Source organism: Chlorocebus sabaeus, unplaced genomic scaffold, assembly GCF_047675955.1.
Source record: "Chlorocebus sabaeus isolate Y175 unplaced genomic scaffold, mChlSab1.0.hap1 unalloc_scaffold_413, whole genome shotgun sequence".
Classification (NCBI taxonomy): domain Eukaryota; kingdom Metazoa; phylum Chordata; class Mammalia; order Primates; family Cercopithecidae; genus Chlorocebus; species Chlorocebus sabaeus.
Window position 1 is genome coordinate 220,452 of NW_027327719.1, and position 14,770 is coordinate 235,221.

Here is a 14,770-nt window from a genome sequence, read left to right on the forward strand (position 1 = left end):
CCCAGCCCACCACTGACAGTCTGGGGGTTCGGGATGAGGGAGTTGATGTCTCTGAGCCCCAGTTTTGTCACCACTAAAATGAGGCCGATATAATGGGGCAGAGTGCCAGCCCCCGGGCTAACAGAGGCCTGTTTCCTACTGACAATACCTCTTACTCCTAGGAACAGCTCCAACAACCACACACTAGGGAACACTCAACCCAGGCCAACTTGTCAGAGGCACGTGAACCAGAGCGACTCCATCTTGAATGGGGGCTGGGTAAAGGGAGGCTGAGACCTGCTGGGCCGCATTCCCAGGAGGCTGGGTATTCTTAGTCACAGGATGAGATAGGAGGTCGGTACAAGATACAGGTCATAAAGACCTTCCTGATAAAGCGGGTTGCAGTAAAGTCGGCCAAAGCCCACCAAACCCAAGATGGCCACGAGAGTGACCTCTGATTGTCCTCACGGCTCATTATGTGCTAATTATAACGCATTAGCTACTACATGACACTCCCACCAGCACCGCGACAGTTTACAGATGCCATGGCAACATCTGGAGGTTTCCCTACATGGTCTCAGACGGGAGGACAGAAACTCTCATTTCTGGGAATTGCCCACCCCTTTCCTAGAACACTCATGAATAGTCCAACCCTTGTTTAGCATATGATCAAGAAATAACCATGAAAATGGGCAACCAGCGACCTTTGGTGCCTCTCTGCCTGTGGAGCAGCCATTCTTTATTTTCTTTTCTTTTCTTTTCTTTTTTTTTTTTGAGATGGAGTCTCGCTCTGTTGGCCGAACTGGAATGCAGTGGCGTGATCTTGGCTCACTACAACCTCCACCTCCTGGGTTCAAGCGATTCTCCTGCCTCAGCCTTCCTAGTAGCTGGGATTATAGACACCTGCCACCACGCCCAGTTAATCTTTTGTATTTTAGTGGCGACAGGGTTTTGCCATGTTGGACCAGGCTGGTCTCGAACTTCTCACGTCAGGTGATCCACCTGCCTCGGCATCCCAAAGTTATAGGATTCCAGGAGTGAGCCGCTGCGCCCGGCCAGAGTAGCCATGCTTTTATTCCTTTTCTTTCCTAATAAACTTGCTTTCACTTTATGGACTCGCCCGGAATTCTTTCTTCTGTGAGATCCAAGAAACCTCTCTTGGGGTCTGGATCGGAACCACTTTCCAGTAACAAACTTGCTTAACCTCTCAGACCCTTCGTCTCTTCATCTGTAACCAAAGACAAAGCCTCCCCCGAGGTTCCAAAAGTGTGGAGAGAACGCATGGGAAACGAGGGGCACAGAGTTGGTGTGCAGAACCAATATCACAGACTGGGTGTCAAGCCACTGTCATACTGGAAGTAATCTCATGCTCTCCCCCAAGTTATGAGGAACAATATCACAGGGGAGTGTGTACCTTCTCTGGTGGTGGGAGTAATATCATCATCTCTATCTTTAGATGACAGGAACGATGTCACAGGGTGGGTGTACACCCCGTGTTTTTGGAAGCAATGTCATTCTCTCTTCTTCTAGGTTTTACGATTTACATCACAGGCGGGATGTACACCCCTTGTTATATTGGATGGAGTCTCATCCTCTTTCAACCTGTATCTTTAGAACAATATCCCATGGCGGTTGTATATCTCTTCAATATTGGTAGTAATACCATCTTCTCCTTTCCTGGATATAAGAAACAATATCACAGGAGGGTGTACACCCCTTGCAATGTTGGTAGTAATATCACCTATCCCCTGTGGTTATTAAGGACAAAATCCCAGGGTGGCTGTACGGTTCCTACGTTATTGGGAGTAATAACATCCATTCACCCCCTGGATATCAGGAACCATATCACAGAAGAGTTGTCCACCCCCTTCGATATTGTCAGTCATGTCATCTTCTTCCTGCCTGGATATTAGGAACGATACCCCAGGGTTGGGGGCGGTGTACACCCACTGCGATATCGAAAGTAAAATCAGCCTCTTTCCCGCTGGATATTAGGCACTATATCACAGGTGTGTGTGCACCTTCTGGGATATTGGGAGCACTATCAGCCTCCACCCCGCTGCATATTAGGAACAACATACAGGGGGCAGGGTGGTCACACCCCCTGCGATATTGAGACCAATATTCTTCTCTTTCCCCTGTACATTAGGAACTACATCACACGGGTCTGTACACCGTCAGAGATACTGGGATTCATGTTATCCTTTCCCCAACTGAATGCCAAAAATGATATCACAGAAGGGTGTACACCCCCTGCAATATGGCCAGTAACATCATCGTCTGTACCTTTGGATACTAGGAACAACATCACAGAGGATGTGTACACTCCCCTGCAATATTGGGCATAATGTTATCCTCTCTTCCCCTGGATATTAGAAACGATATCCCTGGTGGAGGGAGGTGGAGTACCTTAAGAACAACATCACTGGGTGGGTGTACTCCTCCTGCAATATTGGGTGTAGTATCATCCTCTATTGCCTAAGATACTAAGAATAATATCACAGAAGGGGTGTACAGCCACAGCCCCTGCGTTATTGGGAGTAATAGCGTCTTCTCCCACTCTAGATATAAGGAACAATATTCCAGGGATTGTGTACATCCCTTGCTATATTGGGCATAATGTCATCGTCACCCAACGTGGATATTGGGTGCAGTGTCTCAGGGGGGGTGTACACCTTCTTCGATATTGGGAGTAATATCATCCTCTTCCCTCAGGTTCGTAGGCTAAATATCGAAGGGGTTTTACAACTTGTGCGATATGGGCAATAATATCCTCCTATCCCCACCTGGATGTTAGGAACTATATCACAGGCGGCTGTACACTTCTTGGCATGTTGGGAGTCTTATCATCCTCTCCCATCTTGGATATTATGAAAAATATTAGAAATGAGGTGTACACCCGCTGAGATATTGAGAGAAATATTATGCTCTCCTCTTCGGGATATTAGGAACAATATCGCAGGAAATGTGTACAAACCCTGCGATATTGGGAGTAATATTCTCTTCCTTTGAATATAAGAAACACTATCACAGGAGGATGTACCCCCCCGTGATACTAAGAGTCATATCATGTTATTCGGAACAAAAGCAGAGTGGGTGTGTAAAACCCCTGCGATATTGCCACTAGTATTATCTTGTCCATCCCAGGATATAAGGAACAATATCAAAAGGGGATGTACATCCCTGTGATATTGGGGATGATATCTTCCTCTCCCCGGCTGGCTATTAGTAATATCTTCCTCTCCCCGACTGGATGTGAGGGAAAATATCAAAATGGAGGTCCACGCACCTTGTGATACTGGGAGTAATATCATCCTCTCGCACCCTGGATAGAAGGAATAAAAGGACCGAAAGGATGTAAAAACACTGTGGTAGATTCAATTATGTCATCCTCTACCCTCTGGTTATTAGGAACAACATCATAGAGGAATGTACACTTTCTGCGATATTGGGAGTAAAATCAACTTCTCCACACCGGATATCAGGAAGAAGTCCATTAATTATTAATATTAATAACTATAATAAAATTAATAATAATCATTGTCATTAATAATGACAATAAAGATACTAAATATTAATACCGATTAAAAATTGTAATATTAGCATTAATAATTAATAACATTATTAATAATAAAATATGATATCAACAATTAATGTTACTTAAATCAATACTAAGCGATACTGGCAAAAAAAATTACCAATTAATATTAATAAATGACATAATTATTAAAAATTAATTTCTGACATCCATCATCTATTTAAAATCATCATCAATATTAATAGTAAAATATTAATTGATAGTATTACTGATAATTATTAAAATTGATTCTTCATATTTAATAAATAATTATACCATTGTTTCCTGAGCAATGCACTGAAGATGCACACCCGTCAGTGAAATAGTTCATTATTTGCAGAGGAGGAGACGATTCTACTCACAATATTCTAAATAGGCTGTGAGACCACCATGGCTCCCAATAGCCAAGGGGGGGAGAGGGGGTGGCTATTGGTCCCCACCTCGCGGGGGGTGGCTCACCCCCCTGCGAGGTGGCTCCCAATAGCCAAGGGGGGGAGAGGGGGTGGCTATTGGTCCCCACCTCGCGGGGGGTGGCTCACCCCCCTGCGAGGTGGCTCCCAATAGCCAAGGGGGGGAGAGGGGGTGGCTATTGGTCCCCACCTCGCGGGGGGTGGCTCACCCCCCTGCGAGGTGGCTCCCAATAGCCAAGGGGGGGAGAGGGGGTGGCTATTGGTCCCCACCTCGCGGGGGGTGGCTCACCCCCCTGCGAGGTGGCTCCCAATAGCCAAGGGGGGGAGAGGGGGTGGCTATTGGTCCCCACCTCGCGGGGGGTGGCTCACCCCCCTGCGAGGTGGCTCCCAATAGCCAAGGGGGGGAGAGGGGGTGGCTATTGGTCCCCACCTCGCGGGGGGTGGCTCACCCCCCTGCGAGGTGGCTCCCAATAGCCAAGGGGGGGAGAGGGGGTGGCTATTGGTCCCCACCTCGCGGGGGGTGGCTCACCCCCCTGCGAGGTGGCTCCCAATAGCCAAGGGGGGGAGAGGGGGTGGCTATTGGTCCCCACCTCGCGGGGGGTGGCTCACCCCCCTGCGAGGTGGCTCCCAATAGCCAAGGGGGGGAGAGGGGGTGGCTATTGGTCCCCACCTCGCGGGGGGTGGCTCACCCCCCTGCGAGGTGGCTCCCAATAGCCAAGGGGGGGAGAGGGGGTGGCTATTGGTCCCCACCTCGCGGGGGGTGGCTCACCCCCCTGCGAGGTGGCTCCCAATAGCCAAGGGGGGGAGAGGGGGTGGCTATTGGTCCCCACCTCGCGGGGGGTGGCTCACCCCCCTGCGAGGTGGCTCCCAATAGCCAAGGGGGGGAGAGGGGGTGGCTATTGGTCCCCACCTCGCGGGGGGTGGCTCACCCCCCTGCGAGGTGGCTCCCAATAGCCAAGGGGGGGAGAGGGGGTGGCTATTGGTCCCCACCTCGCGGGGGGTGGCTCACCCCCCTGCGAGGTGGCTCCCAATAGCCAAGGGGGGGAGAGGGGGTGGCTATTGGTCCCCACCTCGCGGGGGGTGGCTCACCCCCCTGCGAGGTGGCTCCCAATAGCCAAGGGGGGGAGAGGGGGTGGCTATTGGTCCCCACCTCGCGGGGGGTGGCTCACCCCCCTGCGAGGTGGCTCCCAATAGCCAAGGGGGGGAGAGGGGGTGGCTATTGGTCCCCACCTCGCGGGGGGTGGCTCACCCCCCTGCGAGGTGGCTCCCAATAGCCAAGGGGGGGAGAGGGGGTGGCTATTGGTCCCCACCTCGCGGGGGGTGGCTCACCCCCCTGCGAGGTGGCTCCCAATAGCCAAGGGGGGGAGAGGGGGTGGCTATTGGTCCCCACCTCGCGGGGGGTGGCTCACCCCCCTGCGAGGTGGCTCCCAATAGCCAAGGGGGGGAGAGGGGGTGGCTATTGGTCCCCACCTCGCGGGGGGTGGCTCACCCCCCTGCGAGGTGGCTCCCAATAGCCAAGGGGGGGAGAGGGGGTGGCTATTGGTCCCCACCTCGCGGGGGGTGGCTCACCCCCCTGCGAGGTGGCTCCCAATAGCCAAGGGGGGGAGAGGGGGTGGCTATTGGTCCCCACCTCGCGGGGGGTGGCTCACCCCCCTGCGAGGTGGCTCCCAATAGCCAAGGGGGGGAGAGGGGGTGGCTATTGGTCCCCACCTCGCGGGGGGTGGCTCACCCCCCTGCGAGGTGGCTCCCAATAGCCAAGGGGGGGAGAGGGGGTGGCTATTGGTCCCCACCTCGCGGGGGGTGGCTCACCCCCCTGCGAGGTGGCTCCCAATAGCCAAGGGGGGGAGAGGGGGTGGCTATTGGTCCCCACCTCGCGGGGGGTGGCTCACCCCCCTGCGAGGTGGCTCCCAATAGCCAAGGGGGGGAGAGGGGGTGGCTATTGGTCCCCACCTCGCGGGGGGTGGCTCACCCCCCTGCGAGGTGGCTCCCAATAGCCAAGGGGGGGAGAGGGGGTGGCTATTGGTCCCCACCTCGCGGGGGGTGGCTCACCCCCCTGCGAGGTGGCTCCCAATAGCCAAGGGGGGGAGAGGGGGTGGCTATTGGTCCCCACCTCGCGGGGGGTGGCTCACCCCCCTGCGAGGTGGCTCCCAATAGCCAAGGGGGGGAGAGGGGGTGGCTATTGGTCCCCACCTCGCGGGGGGTGGCTCACCCCCCTGCGAGGTGGCTCCCAATAGCCAAGGGGGGGAGAGGGGGTGGCTATTGGTCCCCACCTCGCGGGGGGTGGCTCACCCCCCTGCGAGGTGGCTCCCAATAGCCAAGGGGGGGAGAGGGGGTGGCTATTGGTCCCCACCTCGCGGGGGGTGGCTCACCCCCCTGCGAGGTGGCTCCCAATAGCCAAGGGGGGGAGAGGGGGTGGCTATTGGTCCCCACCTCGCGGGGGGTGGCTCACCCCCCTGCGAGGTGGCTCCCAATAGCCAAGGGGGGGAGAGGGGGTGGCTATTGGTCCCCACCTCGCGGGGGGTGGCTCACCCCCCTGCGAGGTGGCTCCCAATAGCCAAGGGGGGGAGAGGGGGTGGCTATTGGTCCCCACCTCGCGGGGGGTGGCTCACCCCCCTGCGAGGTGGCTCCCAATAGCCAAGGGGGGGAGAGGGGGTGGCTATTGGTCCCCACCTCGCGGGGGGTGGCTCACCCCCCTGCGAGGTGGCTCCCAATAGCCAAGGGGGGGAGAGGGGGTGGCTATTGGTCCCCACCTCGCGGGGGGTGGCTCACCCCCCTGCGAGGTGGCTCCCAATAGCCAAGGGGGGGAGAGGGGGTGGCTATTGGTCCCCACCTCGCGGGGGGTGGCTCACCCCCCTGCGAGGTGGCTCCCAATAGCCAAGGGGGGGAGAGGGGGTGGCTATTGGTCCCCACCTCGCGGGGGGTGGCTCACCCCCCTGCGAGGTGGCTCCCAATAGCCAAGGGGGGGAGAGGGGGTGGCTATTGGTCCCCACCTCGCGGGGGGTGGCTCACCCCCCTGCGAGGTGGCTCCCAATAGCCAAGGGGGGGAGAGGGGGTGGCTATTGGTCCCCACCTCGCGGGGGGTGGCTCACCCCCCTGCGAGGTGGCTCCCAATAGCCAAGGGGGGGAGAGGGGGTGGCTATTGGTCCCCACCTCGCGGGGGGTGGCTCACCCCCCTGCGAGGTGGCTCCCAATAGCCAAGGGGGGGAGAGGGGGTGGCTATTGGTCCCCACCTCGCGGGGGGTGGCTCACCCCCCTGCGAGGTGGCTCCCAATAGCCAAGGGGGGGAGAGGGGGTGGCTATTGGTCCCCACCTCGCGGGGGGTGGCTCACCCCCCTGCGAGGTGGCTCCCAATAGCCAAGGGGGGGAGAGGGGGTGGCTATTGGTCCCCACCTCGCGGGGGGTGGCTCACCCCCCTGCGAGGTGGCTCCCAATAGCCAAGGGGGGGAGAGGGGGTGGCTATTGGTCCCCACCTCGCGGGGGGTGGCTCACCCCCCTGCGAGGTGGCTCCCAATAGCCAAGGGGGGGAGAGGGGGTGGCTATTGGTCCCCACCTCGCGGGGGGTGGCTCACCCCCCTGCGAGGTGGCTCCCAATAGCCAAGGGGGGGAGAGGGGGTGGCTATTGGTCCCCACCTCGCGGGGGGTGGCTCACCCCCCTGCGAGGTGGCTCCCAATAGCCAAGGGGGGGAGAGGGGGTGGCTATTGGTCCCCACCTCGCGGGGGGTGGCTCACCCCCCTGCGAGGTGGCTCCCAATAGCCAAGGGGGGGAGAGGGGGTGGCTATTGGTCCCCACCTCGCGGGGGGTGGCTCACCCCCCTGCGAGGTGGCTCCCAATAGCCAAGGGGGGGAGAGGGGGTGGCTATTGGTCCCCACCTCGCGGGGGGTGGCTCACCCCCCTGCGAGGTGGCTCCCAATAGCCAAGGGGGGGAGAGGGGGTGGCTATTGGTCCCCACCTCGCGGGGGGTGGCTCACCCCCCTGCGAGGTGGCTCCCAATAGCCAAGGGGGGGAGAGGGGGTGGCTATTGGTCCCCACCTCGCGGGGGGTGGCTCACCCCCCTGCGAGGTGGCTCCCAATAGCCAAGGGGGGGAGAGGGGGTGGCTATTGGTCCCCACCTCGCGGGGGGTGGCTCACCCCCCTGCGAGGTGGCTCCCAATAGCCAAGGGGGGGAGAGGGGGTGGCTATTGGTCCCCACCTCGCGGGGGGTGGCTCACCCCCCTGCGAGGTGGCTCCCAATAGCCAAGGGGGGGAGAGGGGGTGGCTATTGGTCCCCACCTCGCGGGGGGTGGCTCACCCCCCTGCGAGGTGGCTCCCAATAGCCAAGGGGGGGAGAGGGGGTGGCTATTGGTCCCCACCTCGCGGGGGGTGGCTCACCCCCCTGCGAGGTGGCTCCCAATAGCCAAGGGGGGGAGAGGGGGTGGCTATTGGTCCCCACCTCGCGGGGGGTGGCTCACCCCCCTGCGAGGTGGCTCCCAATAGCCAAGGGGGGGAGAGGGGGTGGCTATTGGTCCCCACCTCGCGGGGGGTGGCTCACCCCCCTGCGAGGTGGCTCCCAATAGCCAAGGGGGGGAGAGGGGGTGGCTATTGGTCCCCACCTCGCGGGGGGTGGCTCACCCCCCTGCGAGGTGGCTCCCAATAGCCAAGGGGGGGAGAGGGGGGTGGCTATTGGTCCCCACCTCGCGGGGGGTGGCTCACCCCCCTGCGAGGTGGCTCCCAATAGCCAAGGGGGGGAGAGGGGGTGGCTATTGGTCCCCACCTCGCGGGGGGTGGCTCACCCCCCTGCGAGGTGGCTCCCAATAGCCAAGGGGGGGAGAGGGGGTGGCTATTGGTCCCCACCTCGCGGGGGGTGGCTCACCCCCCTGCGAGGTGGCTCCCAATAGCCAAGGGGGGGGAGAGGGGGTGGCTATTGGTCCCCACCTCGCGGGGGGTGGCTCACCCCCCTGCGAGGTGGCTCCCAATAGCCAAGGGGGGGGAGAGGGGGGTGGCTATTGGTCCCCACCTCGCGGGGGGTGGCTCACCCCCCTGCGAGGTGGCTCCCAATAGCCAAGGGGGGGGAGAGGGGGTGGCTATTGGTCCCCACCTCGCGGGGGGTGGCTCACCCCCCTGCGAGGTGGCTCCCAATAGCCAAGGGGGGGAGAGGGGGTGGCTATTGGTCCCCACCTCGCGGGGGGTGGCTCACCCCCCTGCGAGGTGGCTCCCAATAGCCAAGGGGGGGGAGAGGGGGTGGCTATTGGTCCCCACCTCGCGGGGGGTGGCTCACCCCCCTGCGAGGTGGCTCCCAATAGCCAAGGGGGGGAGAGGGGGTGGCTATTGGTCCCCACCTCGCGGGGGGTGGCTCACCCCCCTGCGAGGTGGCTCCCAATAGCCAAGGGGGGGAGAGGGGGTGGCTATTGGTCCCCACCTCGCGGGGGGTGGCTCACCCCCCCGCGAGGTGGCCCCCAATAGCCAAGGGGGGGAGAGGGTGTGGCTATTGGTCGTCAGGCTCTCTCCTCCATGGATATTAGAAACACTATCCCAGGCTGGGTTTACCCCTCCTGCTCTATGGGTAGTCATATCATCCTCTCCCTTTCAGCTTATTAATAACAATATCACAGGGCGGGTGAACACAGCCTGCGATACTGGAATTATTATCATCCTCTCCCCCTCCGGATACTAGGAACCATATCACAGAAGAGCTGTATCCTCCCTGAAATATGGAGAATAGTATCCTGCGCTTCTTCCGTGCATATTAGAAGCAATATTTGCAAGTTACTGTCCATTTATTGTTATGTTGGGGGTCATGTATTCCTCTTTCCCCCTGGATATTAGGATTAATGTCACAGCGTCAGTGTACACCTACTGCGATGTTAAAACTAATGTCATGATATCAGTTCCTGTATATTAGAAACGACATCTCATGTACGTGTACACCCCTTGCAGTATTGTGTAATAATATGATTAGGTATTAAACATGAATGATTGGTTTTAATAATTATCAATGACACTATTAATTAATAAGATACCGTTATTAATTTTGAGGAACTATTTTACATATATGATTATACACGCTTAAAATTAATTATTAATTTTAATGTCATTTAACAATATTATTAGTTCTTAATATGAATCATTATTTTATTACCAACATCTCTTAGTAATGATTTAAGCCACATTAATTGCTGATATCATTATTTTATTATTAATAATAGATATTACTATTAATTATTAATATTAATCATTAACATTTTTAACCAGTATCAATTTTTACTATCTTTACTATGATTATTAATATCAATTATTATTATTAATTCTTATTATATTTATTAATATTAATAATTAATAAACTTGTTCCTGATATCCGGCGGGGAGAGGATGATATTACTCCCAACATCGAATAAAGTGTACACCCCTCTATGATGTTATTCCTAATAGCCAGGGGATATAGGATAATGTTATTGAAACTATCGCAGTGGGTGTGTATCCCCTCGGTCTTCTTGTTTCTTATATCCTGGGTAGGAAAGCATGATATGACTCCCAATATTGCAGGGGGTGTAGACCTCCCCCGTGATAGTGTCCCTAAGACGCAATGGTGGACAGGATGATAGTTCTGCCGATTTCACAGTGGGTGTACACCACCCCTGTGATATGATTCCTAATATCCAGGGGGCGAGAGGATTAGTCTCAACATTGCAGGAAGTGTTCACTGCCTAGTGATATTTTTCCAAATATTCAGGGATGGAGAGGATATCACCCCCTATAGAGCAGGGGGTGCACACTTCTTCTGTGACATTGTTCCTCATAGCCAGCAGGGAAGAGAAAGACATTACTCCCAATATTGTAGGGGGTGTACACTGCCTTGTGATATTGTTTCCTATATCCTGGGAGGGAGACGACGATACCAGTGGCAATATCGCTCGGGGTGTACACACCCACTGTGATATTGTTCTGAATATCCAGAGGGAAAGAAAATGATATGACTCTCAATATCACAGGGGTTGTATATCCTCCTGTGATATTGTTTCTTATATTCAGGGGGAGAGGATGCTATGACTCCCAATATCGCAGAGGGTGTACACACCTCCTGCGATATTGTTCCTAGTGTCCCGAAGGGGAGGGCATAGTATTTCTCTCAATATCGTAGGGGGTGTACACCTACTTTGTAATATTGTTCTTAATATCCACGATGGGAGAGGATGATATGACTCCCAATATCGCAAGAAGTGTACAGCCGCCTGTGATTTAGTTCCTAACATCTGGGTGGGGAGAGGATGATGTTACTGCCCATACCGCTCGAGTTGTAAAACCCCTTCGATATTTTGCCTATAATCCTGAGGGGAGAGGATGATATTGCTCCCAATATCGAAGAAGGCGGACACCCCCCTGTGACACTATGCCCAATATCCACTTTGGGAGATGATGACACTATGCCCAATATCTCAGGGGATGTACACCCACACTGAGATATTGTTCCTTATATAGAGAGGGGGAGAAGATGCTATTACTCCCAATAACGCAGGGACTGTGGCTGTACACCCCTCCTGTGATACTGTTCTGAATATCCTAGGCAAGAGACGATGATACTACACCCAATATCGCAGTGGGTGTACACCCACCCAGTGATGTTGTTCTTAATGTACTCCACCTTTCACCACCAGGGATATCGTTTCTAATATCCAGGGGAAGAGAGGATAACATTATGTCCAGTATCGCGGGGCAGTGTCACATCTTCTGTGATGTTGTTCCTAGTATCCAAAGGTAGAGACGATCATATTACTGGCCATATCGCAGGGGGTGTACACCCTTCTGTGATATTGTTTTTGACATTCAATGGGGGAGACGATAACATGAATCCCAATATCACTGAAGGTGTACAGACCCGTGTGATGTAGTTCCTAATGTACAGGGGAAAGAGAAGAATATTGCTCTTAATATCCCAGGGGGTATAACTACCCTGCCCCCTGTATATTGTTCCTAATATGCAGCGGGGTGGAGGGTGATAGTACTCCCAATATCCCAGGAGGTGCACACACACCTGTGATATAGTTCCTAATATCCTGTGGGAAAGAGGCGATTTCACTTTCGATATCGCAGTGGGTGTACACCGCCCCCAACCCCGGGGTATCGTTCCTAATATCCAGGCGGGAAGAAGATAACATGGCTGATAGTATCGAAGGGGGTGGACACCTCTTCCATGACATGGTTCCTCTTATCCAGGGGGTGAATGGATGATATTACTCCCAATAAAGTAGGAACCGTACAGCCACCCTGGGATTTTGTCCTCAATAACAACAGGGGAGAGGTGATATTACTACCAACATTGCAAGGGGTATACACCCCTCCTGTGATATTGTTCCTCACATCCAGGAAAGGAGAAGGTGGTATTAGTACCAATTTTGAAGGGATATACAACCCCCATGGTATATTGTTCCAAAGATACAGGTTGAAAGACGATGAGATTCCATCCAATATAACAAGGTGTGTACACCCCGCCTGTCATATGAATCGTAAAACCTAGAAGAAGAGAGAATTACATTGCTTCCAAAAACACACGAGGTGTACACCCACCCTGTGATATTGTTCCTGTCATCTAAAGGAAGAGATGATGATACTACTCCCAGTACCGGAGAAGGTACACACCCCCTGTGATATTGTTTCTCATAACTTGTGGAGGAGAGCATGATATTACTTCCAGTTCGCTGCAGGAGGGTCCTTCGTAGCAACCACTTCTCACCCTTCGTCTTGGCTTCAAGTGCAGCTCAGGTGGAGAAAGAGAGAACAGAACTGGCTTCAGCAACAAGAAGGAAGGAGATGCAGGGTCAAGCAGCCGTGTGGATCCCTCACACTCAACATTCACATCAAGTGGAGCACAGGCAGCACCAGCTCCGGGGGGCCGAAGTGGAGGCTCCCCCCGCGAGGTGGGGACCAATAGCCACCCCCTCTCCCCCCCTTGGCTATTGGGAGCCGCCTCGCAGGGGGGTGAGCCACCCCCCGCGAGGTGGGGACCAATAGCCACCCCCTCTCCCCCCCTTGGCTATTGGGAGCCGCCTCGCAGGGGGGTGAGCCACCCCCCGCGAGGTGGGGACCAATAGCCACCCCCTCTCCCCCCCCTTGGCTATTGGGAGCCGCCTCGCAGGGGGGTGAGCCACCCCCCGCGAGGTGGGGACCAATAGCCACCCCCTCTCCCCCCCTTGGCTATTGGGAGCCGCCTCGCAGGGGGGTGAGCCACCCCCCCGCGAGGTGGGGACCAATAGCCACCCCCTCTCCCCCCCTTGGCTATTGGGAGCCGCCTCGCAGGGGGGTGAGCCACCCCCCGCGAGGTGGGGACCAATAGCCACCCCCTCTCCCCCCCTTGGCTATTGGGAGCCGCCTCGCAGGGGGGTGAGCCACCCCCCGCGAGGTGGGGACCAATAGCCACCCCCTCTCCCCCCCTTGGCTATTGGGAGCCGCCTCGCAGGGGGGTGAGCCACCCCCCGCGAGGTGGGGACCAATAGCCACCCCCTCTCCCCCCCTTGGCTATTGGGAGCCGCCTCGCAGGGGGGTGAGCCACCCCCCGCGAGGTGGGGACCAATAGCCACCCCCTCTCCCCCCCTTGGCTATTGGGAGCCGCCTCGCAGGGGGGTGAGCCACCCCCCGCGAGGTGGGGACCAATAGCCACCCCCTCTCCCCCCCCTTGGCTATTGGGAGCCGCCTCGCAGGGGGGTGAGCCACCCCCCGCGAGGTGGGGACCAATAGCCACCCCCTCTCCCCCCCTTGGCTATTGGGAGCCGCCTCGCAGGGGGGTGAGCCACCCCCCGCGAGGTGGGGACCAATAGCCACCCCCTCTCCCCCCCTTGGCTATTGGGAGCCACCTCGCAGGGGGGTGAGCCACCCCCCGCGAGGTGGGGACCAATAGCCACCCCCTCTCCCCCCCCTTGGCTATTGGGAGCCACCTCGCAGGGGGGTGAGCCACCCCCCGCGAGGTGGGGACCAATAGCCACCCCCTCTCCCCCCCTTGGCTATTGGGAGCCACCTCGCAGGGGGGTGAGCCACCCCCCGCGAGGTGGGGGACCAATAGCCACCCCCTCTCCCCCCCTTGGCTATTGGGAGCCACCTCGCAGGGGGGTGAGCCACCCCCCGCGAGGTGGGGACCAATAGCCACCCCCTCTCCCCCCCTTGGCTATTGGGAGCCACCTCGCAGGGGGGTGAGCCACCCCCCGCGAGGTGGGGACCAATAGCCACCCCCTCTCCCCCCCTTGGCTATTGGGAGCCACCTCGCAGGGGGGTGAGCCACCCCCCGCGAGGTGGGGACCAATAGCCACCCCCTCTCCCCCCCTTGGCTATTGGGAGCCACCTCGCAGGGGGGTGAGCCACCCCCCGCGAGGTGGGGACCAATAGCCACCCCCTCTCCCCCCCTTGGCTATTGGGAGCCACCTCGCAGGGGGGTGAGCCACCCCCCGCGAGGTGGGGACCAATAGCCACCCCCTCTCCCCCCCTTGGCTATTGGGAGCCACCTCGCAGGGGGGTGAGCCACCCCCCGCGAGGTGGGGACCAATAGCCACCCCCTCTCCCCCCCTTGGCTATTGGGAGCCACCTCGCAGGGGGGTGAGCCACCCCCCGCGAGGTGGGGACCAATAGCCACCCCCTCTCCCCCCCTTGGCTATTGGGAGCCACCTCGCAGGGGGGTGAGCCACCCCCCGCGAGGTGGGGACCAATAGCCACCCCCTCTCCCCCCCTTGGCTATTGGGAGCCACCTCGCAGGGGGGTGAGCCACCCCCCGCGAGGTGGGGACCAATAGCCACCCCCTCTCCCCCCCTTGGCTATTGGGAGCCACCTCGCAGGGGGGTGAGCCAC